The following is a 20,219-nucleotide window of genomic DNA, read 5'->3' as shown; positions in this document are numbered from 1 at the left end:
GAAGATACGTTGCCCTATTTATAAGCAGAAATATCCCTTTAAGAGACAATAGGTGTGAATTCTGTCTGTGTCCCAATGTTGAGTCAGACTGACATTTTTCTTAGAAAAGCTCTGCATTTAAATTACATTCTTGAGAAGATAATTTATAGATTAAGGTGTAGAGGTTAGGGAGGATTGGCTGTGCTAAGTTACCCATAGTGACCAGGGATATACAAGTTAGGGTGGCTTGGCCATGGAAATATGGAGTAAGGGGTTGAGTATGGGTGGGATACTGTTCAGAGGGCCAGAGTGAAATAGATGGGCTGAATGGCCTGCTTCCACATTGTCGGAATTCTATGACCCTCCCCACAAAGGAACATTTTATCTGCATCTATCCTGTCAAGCCCCTTTCAGAATTCTACTGGTTTTAATAAAGGTGTACTGCACAGAAACAGACCCTTCGGTCCAATTCGTCCATGCCGACCAGGATTCCAAACTAAACCAGTCCCACTTGCCTGCATTTGGCCCATATTCCTCTAACCTTTTTATTCATCTACTCATCCAAAAGTCGTTTAAATGTTGTAAATGTACCTGCATCTACCACATCCTCAGCAAGTTCATTCCACATACAAATCACCCTCTTTCAAAATGTTGCCCCTCAGGTTACCTTTAAATCTCTCTCCTCACCTTAAGTAATATGCCCCCAAGATTTGAGCTCCCTGATGCTAAGCAAGAGCCCTTTGCTATTCACCTTACCTCCACTCCTCATGATTTTATCAATCTCAATGATGTCACCCCCCCCCCCCCAACCTCCTGCACTCCAGTGAATAAAGTCCCAGCCTCTCCTTATAACTCAAACCCTCCAGTCCTGGCAACTTCCTGGTAAATCTTTACCGAACCCTCTCTTATAAGTTTCTTCTGATTACAGGGCCACCAGAACTGTACACAGTACTCTGAAAGTGGCCTCACCAACATCCTGTACAACCTCAACATGATGTCCCAACTCCTATACTCAATGGTGTGAACAATGAATGCTATGCTGCTAAATGCCTTCTTAACTGCCCTGTCTACCTGTGATGCAACTTCCAAAGAACTATGTACCTGAACACCACCCCCCCCCTCCCATGCCTGAATGTTCGATAACATGACCCAGGGCTCTACCATTATCTGTACAAGTCCTGCCCTTCCTTGTTTTAGCAAAATGCAACCCCTTGCTTGTATTAATACCTCTCACACACATGCTCCCCCTCAGACACACACACACACATGTATACCCCCAAATACTCTCACAGGCTTATACTCCATCACACTCACACTTTACCAAGCATGTACACACTCTCACATGCTTGCACACACAATTCTTTGGGGTGAATTTGTACTGGCAGAATTATATTTGCAGATACATTCAATTTTGCTCAAAAAGTATACAATTTCCAGGCAGTCAATCCATGTAATATTTTATGAATTGCTCCTTTGGAAACAGAACCAGTCTGATTCAAGATTGGAATACTGACAGACTCAAATCTCACACCTTGAAATGCATTGTCTGAGCTGAGGTGTCACCTTTTTGATAAAACCTTAAGTCATCTCAAGAATGTGACTTAAAAGATGTTCTGGCAGTTACACGTTAATGAACCAAAACCTACACCCATTCTAAGAGATGAAAGACTTGACAGCAATCTAGGCTTGTTCAATATATTCTATTAGTTGCATGATACTGATCTTTTGATATACGTTCTGTGTCTTACGATGCTGCTCCACAGCTACCCGATGAAGGAGCAGCACTCAGAAAACTAGTGCTTCCAAATAAACCTGTTGGACAATAACCTGGTATTGTGTGATTTTTTAACTTTATCAACCCAGTCTAATACCAACATCTCCACATCATTTCTAGTGAACACAGCCCACACCTCCTGGTGCTGCCAGTAAACTTTACAATGCTGATGAAACAACGCAGTACCTGAAAGATTTACAATTTCTAACAATACTAGCTACTCATTCACTGCTCCATCTGATACACGACATTGGAAACTCTGCAGGAAGCTGAAAGAGAGGAGCAGCTTTAAACAAAAAACCTCTTGGAGCTCAAAGCCTTCATTGAGAGTCTGAGCCCGGCAGTAAGTTCAGGTAACCTTTATTGTGACTCAACTTTGTTACAGCTTCAGATCCCCCCCTGCAAAAAGGCATAGACAAAGTAGCTGCTTTTTAAACAGCTCAAGATCAAAGCCCACACACACCCCACTGTCTTTACTATTGGGCAGCACCAGGTTGTAATTGGATCCCTGTTACAGCCATAACCTGGAGGAAATATTGCCTCACTCAGCAATTTCAACCCATACCCTGTATCCTGGTAAGTTTCTCCCTGCTCATTTGCCAGTGGGGAGAGGGCAGTGTAGAGTCAACCAGACTGGGTGAAGGATGCAGCTGGAATGACTGAGTGAATCCTTTCCCACAATGGCGGTTGCCTTCCCTAACAAGGGAGAGAGTGAATCAGATGGGGGCTTTCTCCCCACCACCTCCTCCCTGAAACGGTCTCATCGTTAGATTCCGAACTCCACATTTCTGACGAAATACCAATTCTGCCTTCTGTTGTGGCGGGATTCGAATCCGGGAGTCCCCGGAACTGGGTTGATGGTCCAATCGATAATGGCACTCGGCCGTCACTCCTTCAATCCCCCTGTGAACTCGCTGGTGCTTGTTCAGGTGGGAGGAATAGGTGAAGCCCTTCCCGCACTGAGAGCAGGTGAACGGCCTCTCCCCGGTGTGGATCTGCTGGTGCCTCAGCAGGGTGGAGACCGAGGTAAAGGCCTTCCTACACTCGGGGCAGCTGAAGGGCCTCTCCCCCGCGTGGACCCACCGGTGGGCCAACAGGGCAGAGAAAAACATGAAGGCCTTCCCACAATCGGGACAGCTGAAGGGCTTTTCCCCTGTGTGGTCCTGTTGGTGGGCCAGCAGGTGGGAGGAATGTCTGAAAGCCTTCCCGCAGTCGGTGCAGGGGAATGGCCTCTCCCCGGTGTGACTGCGCCAATGAGTCTCCAGGGCAGATGGGAAACGGAAGCCTTTCCCACAGTCGCCACACTTCCACGGTTTCTCCACGGCCGAAGCTTCAGCTGCACATAAAAGCATTTCCAGCCCCTCCCTGCTGTGAATTCCTCTTCCCAGGCCGTATAACTGTTTCAGGCTCCACACTCAGTGAGCTGCAACAGTGGGGTCTCTCATCCAGTCCCACTGATGCTGAAAACATACTCAGACAGGAACCAAAAAGCTTTGATCCCTCTCACAGAAATCACAGTCGAAAATCGTTGCGGTCCTGGTGGACTGAGTGACTGTCAGACATTGATGTTGAAGTGAGGACCGCAAATGCTGGAGAGTCAGTCGAAAAATGTGGCACTGGAAAAGCACAGGGATGTCAGACAGCATCCGAGGAGCAGGAGGGTCAATGTTTCGGGCATAAGGTCTTCATAAGTTGATTGAGAAACTTCCGCCTTCAGATCTTCAAATACGCTGTAAAAAGAGATTACAAAAGTCATCACTATCAGACCAGGGTAGAAATTCAGAACAAGGAATTCTACTTTCTGCAGAATATTCTTTTCTTTTATTATTCCACAAAATTGAAAGCACCATCCCACTCTCTCTCCCCCTCTGTTCTCACTCCGCTCTAACTAATTCTCCTGAAGGTGCTGATTCAGGATCTTACAGGGACAGAAAAGCAAAAACATTAAGACTGACATCTCTCTGCATTTTGGATACCTCCACCTGAAAGTTAATATCTTTCACAACACTGGGATCCTGCTGAGAGTGAGCAGGTCTGACTTTGGGAAGCAAATAAAATGTGTGTCAATTCAGGATGAAGCTGCCACGCAGCTTCTTGAGGAACAACCAGAAACAAGATGGTTAACATCCCTGGGAAGGGGAAGCAAAATGAGACGTCAAGGTCTTAACACTGACACCAGAGAGAAATTGAATATACTGACATGGCAAACGTTAGTGGAAAGCCAGAGTCATAGAGATATACAGTACAGAAACAGACCCTTCGGTCCAACTCGTCTGTAATGACCAGATATCGTAAATCAATCTGGAACCGTTTGCTCACACGTGGCCCATAGCTGGGGTCATCCCCACCCCCTTGTCCTGAGACCTTGATGCCTCCAAGCTGACCCTCAAAGGTTCGGTTTGTCCCTACATTCTTTCCCAGCAGTCTTTTGTAAGTTTTGAAAACTTTCCCAATCTTCTGAGTATAGGACTTGGGAAGTTATGTTGGAGCTGTACAGGACATTGTTCCAAATGTGGCCTAACCATTGTGTGCAATTAGGATTTCCTTCCTATCAGTAAGTGGTTGTGAAACGTCGACTTTTCCACCTCCTGCCTGTCTATTTTGCGAATTGAGACACAGACCTGGATCAACGTTTCCAGAGTCTGTCCCTCCCGGATTCAGTCTCTTTCCTTTCAATTGCTGCAAGTCAACAATTGAACCCCAGAATGAAAAAGAAATGGAAAAGGGAGCGAGATAAGAGAGTACCGTAGTCACATATCTGGGACACAGGAAGGAATTTGCAGTCTGGGTAAAGCTCAATCTTTATTCAGAGAGGATCAGGAGTCACAGCTTGAGAAGTTCATGGTCCAACTTCCGCATTCAGACAATGGGCTGGCTCTGATTGGTAGGAGGACCAGTCTTCTTCCAGTCCTCCAATGCTGCCTATTGGTCAATCAAAAGTAGGTCTCGCGCCTTTTTTTGCGCATGGTGATGAGCATGCTCAGTGTTTTGCTTACACTGGCCAGCATGCGCACTGCGTTGCTACAACCGGTAAACATGCGCAGTATGCTCTACGGGGATGTTGGTGTTACTGACAGATTTTGTGTCCAAATGCCAATAGGGGAAAAAGATAGAGCCACAATTTTTATCCCTGTGGCTCGATATTTTATTCCTTTTGCATTTTGTCTGGCTGCTCAATTTTTGTATGTCTTTTCCCTTTGTTGTGGGGACAAGGCGCTGAGACCAGAACTGGAGGGCATAGATTTAGGGTGAGAGGGGAAAGATTTCTGAGGGTCCTTAGGGGCAATCTTTTCGCACAGAGGGTGGTATGTTTATGGAATGAGCTGCCAGAGGAAGTGGTGGAGGCTGGTACAATTACATTATTTAAAATGCATCTGTATGGGGATATGAATAGGAAAGATTCAGAGGGATAAGGGGCAAAATGCTGGCATATGGGTCACTAGATTAATTTAGGAAATCTGGTCAGTGTGGACCGAAGGGTTTGTTTCTGTGCTCTACAACTCTGTGACTCTATCTTTAGATAGTATGGAAAAAAAAGAGCATGAAAGCATGGGAAGGGTTAGAGCCTGGAGACCACTGCCAATTTGTTGCAAAGGATAGTGGAAAGCTCTTACTCTAATTAGCAGAGTAAGGTTGAGGCTGAAAGGTCACTATGGCAAGATGAGATAACAGTCGGTAAAGTTAGCCTCACCTACTAAATATGATTGACAGGATTGGGACAATAAATATTTGGGACATGACATTAAATATCTAATTAATAATTAGTAGAGTCAGCCTGCTTGAGACTATTGACAATAAATATCTAATCATGACATTAGGAAAATATTAAGTAGGGTCTGGAATGAAAGACTATTATTGCAAAAGTTGACAATAAATATCTAACTGTGACATTAGAATAACATTAAGTAGAATGTAGGAAAAAACTATAAGGGCACAACTAAAGAGATAATGGGAACTAACACCACTGGTTCATTGTGTAGCTCGAGTGAGGTACTTTTGATTAATATAGTTGGACGTGCTGATAAGCTAAGAGGAACATGAAAAATAAATATAAAAAACCACGGACCCTGAGGTTCGTGGGCATTCAAGAATCTGCATTCTCAGTGTCACGGTTTTGTGTTTTCAAATAAAAGACTCACTTCTTGAAGAACTCTCTGTGTCTCCTGGTGATTCTCTACATTTTCTCCACACGAATAGTTGGAACCAGTTTCATGAGACTAGGAATTGGCCATTCACCCCTTCCAGCCTGTCCTGAGCTGTGGTCGAACTGCGCAAGAATCAGAAAGATTTCAGCAGCTCTTTTTAAAAGTTGAACGTGCTTTCAAACTTTAATTATGTTTCCAAATATATCATTTTAGCTATTTTCATTTTTAAAGATCAGACATTTGTTACCCCGACTCCCAGTTGAGTCATCACCATCCATTCTCTCTCTCTCTTCTGAGAAGGGCTTGATACAGTGATCAAAGACGTCTGGAGGCATGAGAAAGACCAGGGTGGGGAGGGGGCACTGGGGAGAAAAGAGAGAGAATGCATGCAGGGCAGAGAATGGATGTGGGGTAGAGATACAGAATATGGACGGGGGCAGAGGATGTGGCTACAGCAAGACTGGCAGGCCACAGGGTGAGGTTAGAGAAAGCCTGAGGGGGGCAGAGGTTGGGGAGAAGAGAAAGACTGTGGGGCCAGAGGGTGAGGTTAGAGAAACACTGAGGGGGGGCAGAGGTTGGGGAGAAGAGAAAGACTGGGGGGGACAGAGGGTGGGGTTAGAGAAAGACTGAGGGGGGCAGAGGTTGGGGAGAAGAGAAAGACTGGGGGGACAGAGGGTGGGGTTAGAGAAAGACTGAGGGGGGCAAAGGCTGGGGAGAAGAGAAAGACCTGCAGGGCAGAGGGTGGCGGACCAAAGAATGGGGCGTCAGAGAATGGGGAGGGGGAGAGAATAGTCGGCGTTTAGAGTATGGGGACAGAGAGAGAATGGACAGGGGTAGTGGGTGGGGTGGGCAGGAGAGAATGACTGGACAACAGACGGTGGAGGGCGATGGAAGAATGGATAGGGGGCAGAGGGTGGGTGGAGAGAGAATATAGATGGGAGAGATGGAGAGCAGAGGATGAGGGGAAGAGAGAGAATGCATGGGGAGGCAGACAGTGGGAAGTGGGTGGGATAACGGGTGCACAGGGTGGGGGGAGAGAGAGAGAATGGACAGTAGGTCGTGTGGGTGGCAGGAGGAATTGACGGGGACACTGTGTGAATTTTTGTGTCTTGGAGAGGGGGGCTGGTGGTAAAAGCATCCCACTCACTTCCAACATCCCCTTCTCTGCACACATGCAGTGTAGATTTTTGAGTCTGGGTGGGATGTTGTTCAGAGGGTCAGTGTGGACTCAATGGGTGGAATGGCCTGCTCCCACACTGTAGGGATCCTATGATTACGAGAGCTGTCAAACCAGCAACTTCTAATTGGTGAAGTTAAAGGCTAGCCAATCTTTAAGCAGTTTTCCATGCGTTCACTCGATTTGCCCTTTCAACATTCCTTGAATTTAGGGTGTTCCATTGTAGGGTTTAATTATGATACAGAAAAAGCAGCATCTAGTCTCATCTGTGTGCAGAACCACCTCAACTGACTGAACAAGCGTAACAATTCTTCTGTCTGCTCTTTAGATGTGACATTCTTTCTTTCTTTCTTTCTCTCTCTCTCTCTCTCTCTCTCCCCAGTACCAGTCAGATACCAGTCCCACAATTCTGTGTTACCCATGGAGGGAGGGGAAGGAAAGTGTCTCACTCTCAGACATTGGAGGGGAGGACAAAGTTTCAACCAGTGGGAAGTTAAAATTAAACCCTGCTTTTTTTTTGTTTTAAGAAACTCAAACTGCATCGACTTGGGGAGAATAAAAAAATGAAGAAAAGGGAGCTCAGAAAGTGTCCTCCCTGCAAGTGACATACACACATACACACACAATTCCCACTGCTCAGCCAGAGACTGTGCTGCCCCCATCCCCTCAGTCTAGGAGTAAACGTTGGAAAGGTGATAGTGTTGATAGTCAGGAGGATGGTCTCCGGCTACACTCTGATATCGATCAGCTGGTAAATGGGGTAGAGCGATGGAATTCAATCTTCAGGCATTCTGAGAAATTTAATAAGGGAAGGAAGTATGCAATAAATAGTGGGTCCCTACAAGAGGACTTTACTGTCCAAGTCCAGAGATTCCCAAAGTGCAGATAAAACGGGGGAGGGGGCGTGGTTTGGTGAGGAAGGCATAGGTTTATACTTTTTCACACAGAGGGTGGTGCGTGCGTGCAATGAGCTGCTAGAGGAAATGGTGGAGGCTGGTCCCAATGCAACATTTAAAAGGCATCTGGATGGGTACTTGAATGGGTAGGGTTTAGACGGATATTGGCCAAATGCTGGCAAATGCGATAGATTAATTTAGGATATCTGGTCAGCATGGATGAGACGGATTGAAGGGTCGAGTTTCTGTACTGTACAACCCTCTGACCACCCACTTCATTTTGAAATCTTTTCATTGCCCCTTGCAACACCCTGTTAGGGTTCAGAGAGTGCCATGTCCTGAAACCTCCTTCCTCACGTCTCCTGTGTATTTTAAATCAATTCTGCAAGATTTAGGAAGCATAGGATGGGGAAGGAAACTGCAGGGGATAGACATATTAGAAATGTGGAGCTTATTCAAGGAAAAGTTACTGTGTGTCCTAGAAAAGTATATACCTGTCAGGCAGGGAGGAAGCTGTAGAGCACGCGAGCCATGGTTTGCGAAAGAAGTGGAATCTCTGGTCAAAAGGAAGAAGAAGGCTTATGTTAGGATGAGATGTGAAGGCTCAGTTAGGGCGCTTGAGGGTTACAAGGTAGCCAGGAAAGACCTAAAGAGAGAGCTCAGAAGAACCAGGATAAGACATGAGAAGTTGTTGGCGGATAGGATCAGGGTAAACCCTAAGGCTTTCTATTGGTATTTAAGGAATAAAAGAATGATGAGAGTAAGATTAGGGCCAATCAAGGATAGTAGTGGGAAGTTGTGTGTGGAGTCAGAGGAGATAGGGGAAGCACTAAATGAATATTTGTCAACAGTATTCACTCTGGAAAATGACAATGTTGTCGAGGAGATTACTGAGATACAGTCTACTAGACTAAGTGTGATTGAGGTTCACAAGGAAGAGGTATTAGAAATTCTACAGAGTGCGAAAATAGATAAGTCCCCTGGGCCGAATGGGAGTTATCCTAGGATCCTCTGGGAAGCCAGGGAGGAGATTGCCGAGCCTTTGGCATTGATCTTTAAATTGTCATTGTCTACAGGAATAGTGCCAGAAGACTGGAGGATAGCAAATGTGGATCCCCTGTTCAAGAAGGGGAGACAATCCTGGTAATTATAGACCAGTGAGCCTTACTTCAGTTGTTGGTAAAGTGTTGGAAAAGGTTATAAGAGATAGGATTTATAAGCATCTAGAAAAGAATAATTTGATTAGGGATAGTCAGCACAGTTTTGTGAAGGGTAGGTTGTGCCTCACAAACCTTATTGAGTTCTTTGAGAAGGTGACCAAACAGGCAGATGAGAGTAAACCAGTTGATGTGGTGTATATGGATTTCAGCAAGGCATTCGATAAGGTTCCCCACAGTAGGCTATTGTACAAAATGCGGAGGAGTGGGATTATGGGAGATATAGCAATTTGGATCAGTAATTGGCTTGCTGAAAGAAGACAGAGGGTGATGGTTGTCAGGAAGTGTTCATCCTGAAGTCCGGTTACCAGTGGTGTACCACAAGGGTCGGTGTTGGGTCCACTGCTGTTCATCATTTTTATAAATGACCTGAATGAGGGCGTAGAAGGGTGGGTTAGTAAATTTGCAGATGACACTAAGGTCGGTAGAATTGTGGATAGTGATGAAGGATGTTGTCGGTTACAGAGAGACATAGATAAGCTGCAGAGCTGGGCTGAGAGGTGGCAAATGGAGTTTAATGCGGACAAGTGTGAGGTGATTCGCTTTGGTCGGAGTAACCAGAATGCAAAGTACTGGGCTAATGGTAAGATTCTTGGTAGTGTAGATGAGCAGAGAGATCTCGGTGTCCAGGTACACAGATCCTTGAAAGTTGCCACCCAGGTTGACAGGGCTGTTAAGAAGGCATACAGTGTTTTAGCTTTTATTAATAGAGGGATCGAGTTCTGGAACCATGAGGTTATGCTACAGCTGTACAAGACTCTGGTGCGGCCGCACTTGGAGTCTTGTGTACAGTTCTGGTCACCACATTATAAGAAGGATGTGGAAGCTTTGGAAAGGGTGCAGAGGAGATTTACTAGGATGTTGTCTGGTATGGAGGGAAGGTCTTACGAGGAAAGGCTGAGGGACTTGAGGCTGTTTTCGTTAGAGAGAAGAAGGTTGAGAGGTGACTTAATAGAGACATATAAGATAATCAGAGAGTTAGATAGGGTGGACAGGGAGAGCCTTTTTCCAAGAATGGTGACGACGAGCACAAGGGGGCATAGCTTTAAATTGAGGGGTGATAGATATAGGACAGATGTCAGAGGTAGTTTATTTACTCAGAGAGTAGTAAGGGTATGGAATGCTTTGCCTACAATGATAGTAGATTTGCCAATTTTATGTACATTTAATCATATTGGACAAGCTTATGGACGTACATGGAATAGTGTAGGTTAGATGGGCTTCAGATTGGTATGACAGGTTGGCGCAACATCGAGGGCCGAAGGGCCTGTACTGCACTGTAATGTTCTATGTTCTATGTAATACCGATTGTATGTTACTGGTTTTGTACTTTAAACACACAGACACATACAATATAATCAGAATTTCTATTTGGTATGGACAGTAATGACTTTTTCAACTTTATTTACAGGGTATCAGAAGGGGAAGATCTGCAGATACAAATCTCGGAAGAAATTCCATAACAAGATCTGACAGGGTCACTCAATATCATTGGGGGTTTGAATTTGGAAGGAGAAATCCATTCTACATGCTTCAAAAGGTACTGGACATCAGTGTGACCAGAGAAGCACTCAGGCAGGAACACACCAGTGAACTGAGTTTTAACTGGTTACACAGACTGAGAGTGAGTGTGTCCCAGTGAGCTGACTGTGGGAAGGAGCTTTAATCAGTTACACAGACTGAAAGAGAGAGGGGCTGGGGCATGTTTTTGTTTACCCTGGAGTATCAGAGCCTGAGGTGTGACCTTATAGAGGTTTATAAAATCATGAGGGGCATAGATACGGCGAATAGCCTAGGTCTATTTCCCCAGGGTGGGTGAGTCGCAAACTAGAAGGCATAAGTTTTAGGTGAGAATAGAAAGATTTAAAAGAGACCTAAGGGACAAATTTTCATGCAGAGGGTGGTGCATGTATGAAATGAACTGCCAGACGAAGTGTTGGAGGTGGGACAATTACAAAATTAAAATGTGCCCAGATAAATATTTTGGGTTTAGAAGGATATAGGGCAAATACTGGAACTTGGGACTGAGTCATATTGGGAAATTTGCTCAGCATGGATGAGTTGAACCGAAGAGCCTGTTTCCATGCAGTGTGACTCTCTAAGTCTATTCCAGTTTCAGCAGATTTGTGGTGGGTAAAAGTGGCTCATGTCCCCTTTCTTGGGAATTTTGGAAAATATAAAGGGGCTGTTAAAAGTACTTTAACTTTGGGAACACTGCATCTTGTAAGTGCATTTGTCAAATATTTTCAGAGAAATTTGCTACAACTGGCAGACTGAAAGTTTTCCCACGGAATGTTACACAGATATTAAGAATGTTACCTTCTGTAAAACATTTTGCTGAAAAAAGAAGAATTATTCAACTTGCTAACATGATGCAAATGTTGGAGAGAAAGGAAACTGCCAAGATCAAAAAAGTTGATGAAAGTCAACACTTATCAGATTTTTTCAGTTCTAGAAACACTTTCACTGGAGACACCCAGAAGAGGGGTGTCTCATACCTATTCTTTCAATTAGTTGTGAAATAGTGTTTGTGTGTCTTAATTGTTAAGTCATACCTGGCATATGGAAAGATGGCTATGGCTGTTGGAGGTCAGTCATCTCCAGGACGTCTCTGCAGGAGTTCATAGGGTAGTGTTCTAGGCCCAACCATCTTCATCAATGACCTTCGTCCATCATAAGGTGGAGATGTTCGCCACTAATTGCACAATGTTTAGCACTATTCACAACTCCTCACAAACTGAACAGTTCAGTTTGAAATGCAACAAGATCTAAACCACATCCAATGGGCTGATGAGTAGCAAGTAACATGCATGCCTTGCAAAATGCCAAGGAGTGACTCATCCACAAAAGAGATAATCTGACCACTGACCTGTGATATCAACAATGTTACTGTCACTAAATGCCCCATGATCAATATCCTTGGGGTTGAACATTGAGCAGAAACTCAACTCGAAGAACCACATACACACAGTGGCTACAAGAGCAGATCATAGGCCAGGAATACTTCAGACAAGTAACTCACCTCCTGACTCCCCAAACTGTATTCTATCTTCTACAAGGCACAAGTCTGCAGTGAAATAGAATACTCACCCACCAGCTTGGATGGATGCAGCCTCAACAGCATTCAAAAAGATTGGTACCATTCAGGAAAAAGTCGCCTGCTTGATTGGCACCATTTCCACATACATCCACATTCAGAAGCCGTAGTGTGTACTATTTAGAAGACGCACTGCAGAAATTCACCAAAGGTCCAAAAAGATGTGCAGGGTCAGGTGAATTGGCCATGCTAAATTGCCCGTAGTGTTAGGTAAGGGGTAAATGTAGGGGTATGGGTGGGTTTCGCTTCGGCGGGTCGGTGTGGACTTGTTGGGCCGAAGGGCCTGTTTCCACACTGTAATCTAATCTAATCTAATCCTGAGAAAATATCTTCCAAACCAACAACCACTTCCACCTAGAAGGACCAGGACAACAGATACTTGGGACCACAACCTCTTGCAAGTAACCCTCCAAGCCACTCACCATCTTGACATGGAAACATATTGCCATTCCTTCAGTGTCGCTGGGTCTAAATCCTGGAATTCCCTGCCGAAGGGCATTGTGGGTCACCGTGCAGCATATTGACCACCCCCTTCTCCAGGGAAACTAAATGCTGGCAACTTCCATGTAGCACAAGTAACTTTTAATAAATTATCGAAACAGAGGGTTGGAATCTACAAACGAAAAAAAATAATGTTAAGGAGGGACAGATGAATGGCATTGATTCCGTCCTTATTTGAAGACAGATAAAGAGCGACATACTGACACTGAGTTAGAAATAGAGTTTAGAGTTAAACACCTGCAGGGTTTCGCTCAGTGAATAAATTTAAAATCGATTAAAGATTGGCTCCTCACGCGTATTTCACTACCACGTGAATGGGTCGGTTAAGAAGGCATTTGGGACACTTGATTTCATTAATGGCAGCTATAGCTCCCACAATCCAAGGCGGTGCAGAAACCTCTCTATTTGGCCGCGTGCAGAGCGCATACATGCTGTGAGGGATGTGCTGGTGCGCATGTGTGAGATCGGGAAGGGACCCCGCCCTTCATCGTTCTGATGGACGGGCAGACCAACCTTTGGGAAACTCTGGAGGACCGGAAGGAGACGCGTCCTCCAGTCAATCAGAGCCACCCCCGTATTGGCTGAATGCGGAAGGTGGGCCATGAGCCTCTGCTGCCCTCTCTCACTCAGAGAAGACTGAGCTTTACCCCAGACGGCAACTTCCTTTCTCTATCTAACATCTGTGAGCACAACACCCTCTTTTCTCACCCTCCCCTCCTTTTCTCATCCTGGAGTTCAGCTGTTGGTTTGTATCAACTGGAGAGAAAGCAAGTCAATCCAGGGGAGGGCACAGAGTCTGGATAAGGTTGCTCTCGATCTGTGTCTATTAAAACCATCGACAGGCTTTGTGAGAGATTTGATTTGATTTGATTTGATTTATTGCCACAACGAGACATTGACAAGATGCAGATCTGGGCTGATAAGTGGCAGATGGAGTTCAACGTGGAAAAGTGTGACGTTATCCACTTTGGAAGGTTGAATCGGAATGCAGAACACAGGGTTAAAGGCAGGATTCTTGGCAGTGTGGAGAACAGAGGAATGTTGGGGTCCATGTCCACAGATCCCTCAAAATTGCCACGCAAGTTGATAGTGTTGTTAATGAGACTTATGGTGTGTTGGTTTTCATTATTAGGGGGATTGAGTTTAAGAGCTGTGAGGTTGTCCTGCAGCTTTATAGCATCCTGGTTAGACCACACTTGGAATATTGTGTTCAGTTCTGGTCACCTCATTATTACGAAAGATATGGAAGCCTAGAGCGGGTGCAGAGGAGTTTTATCAGGTCGCTGCCTGGACTGGAGGGCACGTCTTATGAAGAAAGGTTGAGGGAGCTAGGGTTTTTCTCACTGGAGGATTATTAACATTTATTTTCCCAGAATTTCCAGGAAACAGGACTTATGTCAATTTCACCAACCAGGATTCTCCTGAAATTGGGTGCACTAAAAACATTCAGCTGGAAGATTATCAGCAAAAGGTTCTGGTTTCAGTCATAGACTTACATGACACGGAAACAGAGCTTTTGGTTCAACAATCTGACCCAGTCCCAATTTCAGGCATTTGGCTGCTATCCCTCTAAACCCAAACCCTTCATCCAGACACCTTTCAAATGTTGTAATTGTTCCCACCTCCACCACTTCCTCTGGCAGCTCATTCCATACATACACCATCCTAAGCATGAACAAGGTGCCCCTTAGGTCCTTTATAAATCTTTCCCCCTCTCACCTTAAACCTATGCTTAAACCTATGTCTTACTTTGGTGGTAGGCAAAGTAATGGAAAGGATACTGAGGGATAGGATTTATGAGTATCTGGAAACACACTGCTTGATTAGGGACAGCCAGCACGGATTTGTGACGGGTCGATCTTGCCTTACAAGTCTTATTGAATTCTTTGAGGAGGTGACCAAGCATGTGGATGAGGGTAGAGCAGTGGATGTAGTGTACATGGATTTTAGTAAGGCATTTGATAAGGTTCCCCATGGTAGGCTTATGCGGAAAGTCAGGAGGCATGGGATCGTGGGAAAATTGGCCAGTTGGATGGAGAACTGGCTAACTGGTCGAAGTCAGAGAGTGGTGGTAGATGGTAAATATTCAGCCTGGAGCTTCAGTTACAAGTGGAGTTCAGCAGGGATCAGTTCTGGGTCCTCTGCTGTTTGTAATTTTTATTAATGACTTGGAAGAGGGAGTCGAAGGGTGGGTCAGTAAATTTGCAGATGATACGAAGATTAGTGGATTTGTGGATAGTGAGGAGAGCTGTTGTCAGCTGCAAAGGGACTTAGATATGATGCAGAGCTGGGCTGAGGAGTGGCAGATGGAGTTCAACCCTGTCAAGTGTGAGGTTGTCCATTTTGGAAAGACAAATAAGAATGCAGAATACAGGGTTAACGGTAGGGTTCTTAGTAAGGTGGAGGAGCAGAGGGATCTTGGGGTCTATGTTCATAGCTTTTTGAAAGTTACCACTCAGGTGGATAAAGCTTGTAAGAAGGCCTATGGTGTATTAGCATTCATTAGTAGAGGGATTGAATTCAAGAGTCATGAGGTGATGTTGCAGCTGTGTAGGACCTTGGTAAGGCCACATTTGGAGTACTGCGTGCAGTTCTGGTCACCTCACTTTAGGCAAGATGTGAAAGCTTTGGAGAGGGTGCAGAGGAGATTTACCAGAATGTTGCCTGGAATGGAGAATAGGTCGTACGAGGATAGGTTGAGAGTGCTAGGCCTTTTCTCATTGGAACGGCGAAGGATGAGGGGTGACTTGATACAGGTTTATAAGATGATCAGGGGAATGGATAGAGTAGACAGTCAGAGACGTTTTCCCCGGGTACAACAGAGTGTTACAAGGATACATAAATTTAAGTTGAAGGATGGACGGTATAGGGGGCTGTCAGGGGTAGGTTCTCTACACAGAGAGTGGTGGGGGCATGGAATGCGCTGCCTGTGGGAGTGGCAGAGTCAGAAGCATTGGTGACCTTTAAGTAGCAATTGGATAGGTACATGGATAGGTGCCGAAGCTAGGACAAATATTTGGCATAACATCGTGCTGTATTGTTCTATGTTCTATGCCCTCTAGTTCTGGACTCTGTACCCTGAGGATAAAAGACCTTCGTATTCACCCTCTCCAGGCCCATCATAATTGTATAAACCTCTGTATGGTCACTCCTCAGGTGCTGATGCTCCAGGGTTAAAACTCCCCAGTCTCTCCCTATAACTCAACCTCCAGTCCCAGCAACATCCCTGCAACTCTTTTCTGCAGCCTCTCAAGTTTAACAGGGTCCTTCCACATGAATGGCCACTAGACTTCCATGCTGTGTTCTAAAAGTGGTCTCACCAATGTCCTGTACAGCCACAAAATAATGTCCCAACTCCTATACTCAATGCTGTGACCCATGAAAGCAAGCACTTTCTTGACCACCCTTCCACTTTCAAAGAATTATGTGCCCACACTCCTGGTACTATTTATTCAGCAACACTTCCCAGGGCTCTACCATTCACTGTATGAGTCTGCCCTGCTTAGTCTTCTCCAGTTTTGTTCCATTTGCTCACACAGGCGTGTCTTGTTGACTTTGTTCTGAGCAGTGTGGAAGCTTTCTTCCTTTCATACCTTCATTAACACCCAAATGATCTCAATTACTTGTTCACCATTGTTAGCAATCTATGCATTTGGCTCTGGGTACTCTCACCATGTGTTCCCCTCGCTCTTAGTCCCTTCTCTGTCTACGACATAAGAACCAGCATTTCCCAGCCCCTTTCAGTTTTGAACAAGCGTGAAATCAGACTCGAGACATTAACTGTTTCTCTCTCCACACGTTTCCTGACCTGAAGACTTCACCACCACCCCGCGCCCCCCAGTCCACACAAGGATAGAAATGTCAGCACCTGTTTCTCCAAATGTCCTGTTTGATTTGCCCATGATACATTCCTTGGATTTGGAGTGTTCTAATGTAGTGTTTAATAGGGATCCATCAAAAGCTACATCCAGTCTTGTCTGAGAGCAGAACCAACTCAACAGACTGGACAAGCTGCACAATTCTTCTGTGTGCTCTGTAGGTGTGACATTCTCTCTCTCTCTCTAACCCAACAGGATTACAGAGGTTGGGAATACCATTCTCCCTAAACATGATTCCTAATCCACAGTTATTCCAGACTTACATGCGTAACATCTAAACCTAAATAGTTAAAGCTCCTCAGCCTGATCTCCCACAAACAATAGAATGGTTTCAGCACAGAAGGAACATGCTCTAATGGAACAATGTCTGTTCTTAAACTCCACGTAAAGTTTAATATTGCATTAACCTGTTATAAATGGTGTCTGTTTCTGAAAGTCACAGGGAGGCATGCTTTTTGGGGAACCCTATTGGAGTTTTCTGATCACAGAATCAGACAGGACAAATAAGGCCCTTTGGCCCATCAAGTGTGTCCCACCAATATATTATCATTTCCACAAGATTCATCGAGCTGTACAGCATGGAACCAGACACTTTGATGTCCAAAACTAGAGGACATAGGTTTAAGGTGAGAGAGAAGGGGATCTAAGGGGCAACCTTTTCACACAGGAGGTGATGTGTGTATGGCATTAACTGCCAGAGGAAGTGGTGGAGACTGGTACAGTTACAACATTTCAAAGGCATCTGGGTGGATACATGAGTTGAGAGAGGTATGGGTCAACTGCTGGCAAATGGGATGAGATTAATTTCGGATACCTGGTCAGTGTGGCCAAGTTGGATGGAAAGGTCACTTGTTGTGTGGCTTAGAGCCCGGGAACATCACTGGGTCACCCGGACCCTGACAATTTCCAAATGGCTCCGGGTATTTCTCACAAAAGCCACCGTCAGAAACTTTAGATTTCCTTTTTGTCCAGCCTTCAGCACTGGCGAGCATTCTCTGTTCCTGTTATGGGATCGTGTTCAAATAGCAACCAAAATCAGTGAGTGGTCAAAATAGCCTCTTTATTCAGCAACTGCAAGTTGTACAAGTTTGAGGTGGTGATGGAATCCTGAAAGACCGTCCTTACAGCAGCCCCTTTACACACAGTTCTTACATATACTAACATTCCGTTACTATGGTTTTCCAGCGTTTTATCTATTGTACACAAATGCTGGCTGCTACCCCGATAGGATTGAGATTGTCTGTATGGTCTGCTTGCAGAATTAAGCGGTATCAGTCCTTTTGTCTTTTAAGTTCGTAAATGTTAGTAAAAATACTAGGCCTGCATTATTAAGAGGTGTCAGTCCTTTAGTCTTTTAAGTTAGTAAATGTTAGTAAAAAATACTAGGACTGTATGCTCTAAATAAGTTAGACATGGTACCTGCCCCGAATAAAAGAATATTAAACTGCTTACCGTAGCTGGGTTGTGAGATTTGTTGAGTATTTGCCGGCGTGAGTTTCATTCATTCATGCAATTTCACAGAAGCGAAGTCTCGACAGTCAGTTTCTTAAAGGGGACAGTGGCTGTGAGTCAGGGAAACTGTTTGATGTTCTGTATCTATTCAGGTCCTGAGAGATGGTTGACAAGGGTTGATTAATATTATAATCTTTCATAAGACAAGACTTTCATGGAGAGAAGATGGCGGGGGACTGGTATTGTTCTGAATACATTACTATTTTGACAGTGATTCAGAGGGAGCTTTTGATGTAGAAATAGGCCTAAACACTGCTTGTAGCAAGAGCTGATAAGGGTTGAAGGTGTGAAAAAGCAGGAATGAGTTGAAAGGGGTGTTTTAATTTAGTCTATCTTGTAATCTCAAAATATACTGCAAAACCACGGTTTTATGAATGAATGAATGAATGAAGCCGCATTATAGCAAGGAATTATAAATGAATGAAATGGGAATGTGGTATTATTAGATATAGGGCTCTTGTGAGCAGGTTAGTAAAGACTTATGAATGAGTAAATAGAAAGTGTTTGTGAGTGGGTTAGTAAGGAGACCTATTATACAACATCTCACGCCATGTTATCGTCCTAACAGCCTTGTGGGGGTGGGAGAAACCTGAGCCAATCTACAGGGTAGATTTCTTCACAGAGTCAAACATGACATGTATACACCTCCCAATTCCACTGCATGTTCCAAATCAGTAAATGTATCTTAATATGTGCTCAACTCACCAGGGAAAGTATGCCCTCTTGAATACTAATACAAGTCACACCAACAAGCATCCAAACGTTCTCTACTCGGTGTGGCTGGATTGGTGTCTGATTAGATGGGATGACTGATTGAACACCTTTCTGCCAATGGAGCAGGTGAATGGTCTCTCCCCACTGTGGACAGGCTGGTGTCTCAACAGGGAAGACCAATCAATGAATCCCTTCCTGGACACTGAGCAGGTGAACGGCTCTCCCCAGCGTGGACCCGCTGATGACTCTGCAGGTTGGAGGACTGAACGAATCTTTTCCCGCACACAGAGCAGGTAAATGGCTTCTCCCCTGTGTGGACCCACTGGTGGGTCACCAGGGTGGATGATTGGTTGAACCCCTTGCTGCACATGGAGCAGGTGAACGACTTCTCCCTGGTGTGGACATGCTCCGTCAATTGAAAGAAAACTAGATTTACCATTTAAGGCCATACATGTTATTCTGCTAAGTTACTCCTGTTAATTGGTAATTTATTTTGTTTAAAATGTGAGAAGTTAATGAGCAGTTTTTCCAGTTAATCACTGGGTATTCAAATGTCTCTTCAAAATTAGAGACTATAACAAAATTAGGTGTCATTGTGGGATTTTGAATCTGGAGGATATGCTTGGTAAAGTTGGAATGAACAATATTTCAAAGTGAATGTTATTGTGTTAAGTACTAAGACTTTCTGGAGAGGAAAGACTTACCTTTGTGTGTTTTGCAACACTTAACCAAGGTCAGTTCTATAGAATAAGCAGACAGATTGATGCGAGAGTTGAGAGCTGGGACAAAACATCAGAAATAATGCAGGCAGGAGCACAGCAATTAGAGTTAGAAAGTTAGCCAAAAATATAAAAACAGGAAGGAAAGTTTCATCAGCTTTTCTTAAAAAAAGTTAACAAAGTAAATGTTGGTTCTGTAGAAAATGTCTGGGGATTCAATAACAGAGGATAAAGAGATGGCAGATGAATTGAAAAGAATTTGAATCTATCTTCACTAGAGAGGATACAAGTAATAGCCCAGAACCAGCTAGAAATCAGGAACTGAAAGGGAAGGAGGCACTGAAGACAGTAACAATTACCAGGGAAGTAGTACTGAGTAAAGTGGTGGAACTATGAGCTGACAAGTCCCAGGTACTCGAAGGATTTCATCCAAGACCCTTAAAGAAAAACTGCCGGTGAAATAGTTAATGCATTGGTTTTAATTTTCCAAACCCCATTAGTTTCAGGGAAGGTTCCTTTAGATTGGAAAACTCTTTTCTTCAAAAAAGGAGGCCGAGAACAAGAAACTGCAGACCATTTACCTTAACATATGTCAAAGGGAAAATATTCA

At 44.5% G+C, this 20,219-nt stretch overlaps 1 protein-coding gene and 1 long non-coding RNA gene across 2 annotated transcripts in view; one reads left to right on the top strand and one right to left on the bottom strand.

Annotated features, from left to right (window-relative positions):
* The window catches only part of LOC148143843 (uncharacterized), a 99,115-nt gene that overhangs the window by 35,987 nt on the left and 42,909 nt on the right, over positions 1 to 20,219 (top strand). The window lies entirely within an intron of this gene.
* On the bottom strand, positions 2,581 to 19,555 carry LOC148143845 (uncharacterized). Its single transcript, XR_015751328.1, has 4 exons — positions 18,117 to 19,555; positions 12,708 to 12,898; positions 5,893 to 6,020; positions 2,581 to 3,483 (listed from the first exon to the last, which is right to left on the bottom strand). It is a non-coding gene; the product is annotated as an uncharacterized LOC148143845 (long non-coding RNA).

The sequence above is a fragment of the Chiloscyllium plagiosum genome, unplaced genomic scaffold (genome assembly GCF_037043375.1).
Source record: "Chiloscyllium plagiosum isolate Xiang-an unplaced genomic scaffold, Cpla_swu_hap1 HiC_scaffold_27, whole genome shotgun sequence".
Taxonomy (NCBI): domain Eukaryota; kingdom Metazoa; phylum Chordata; class Chondrichthyes; order Orectolobiformes; family Hemiscylliidae; genus Chiloscyllium; species Chiloscyllium plagiosum.
Note: the sequence above shows the minus strand (reverse complement) of the source record. Positions and strands in the feature narration are given on the sequence as shown.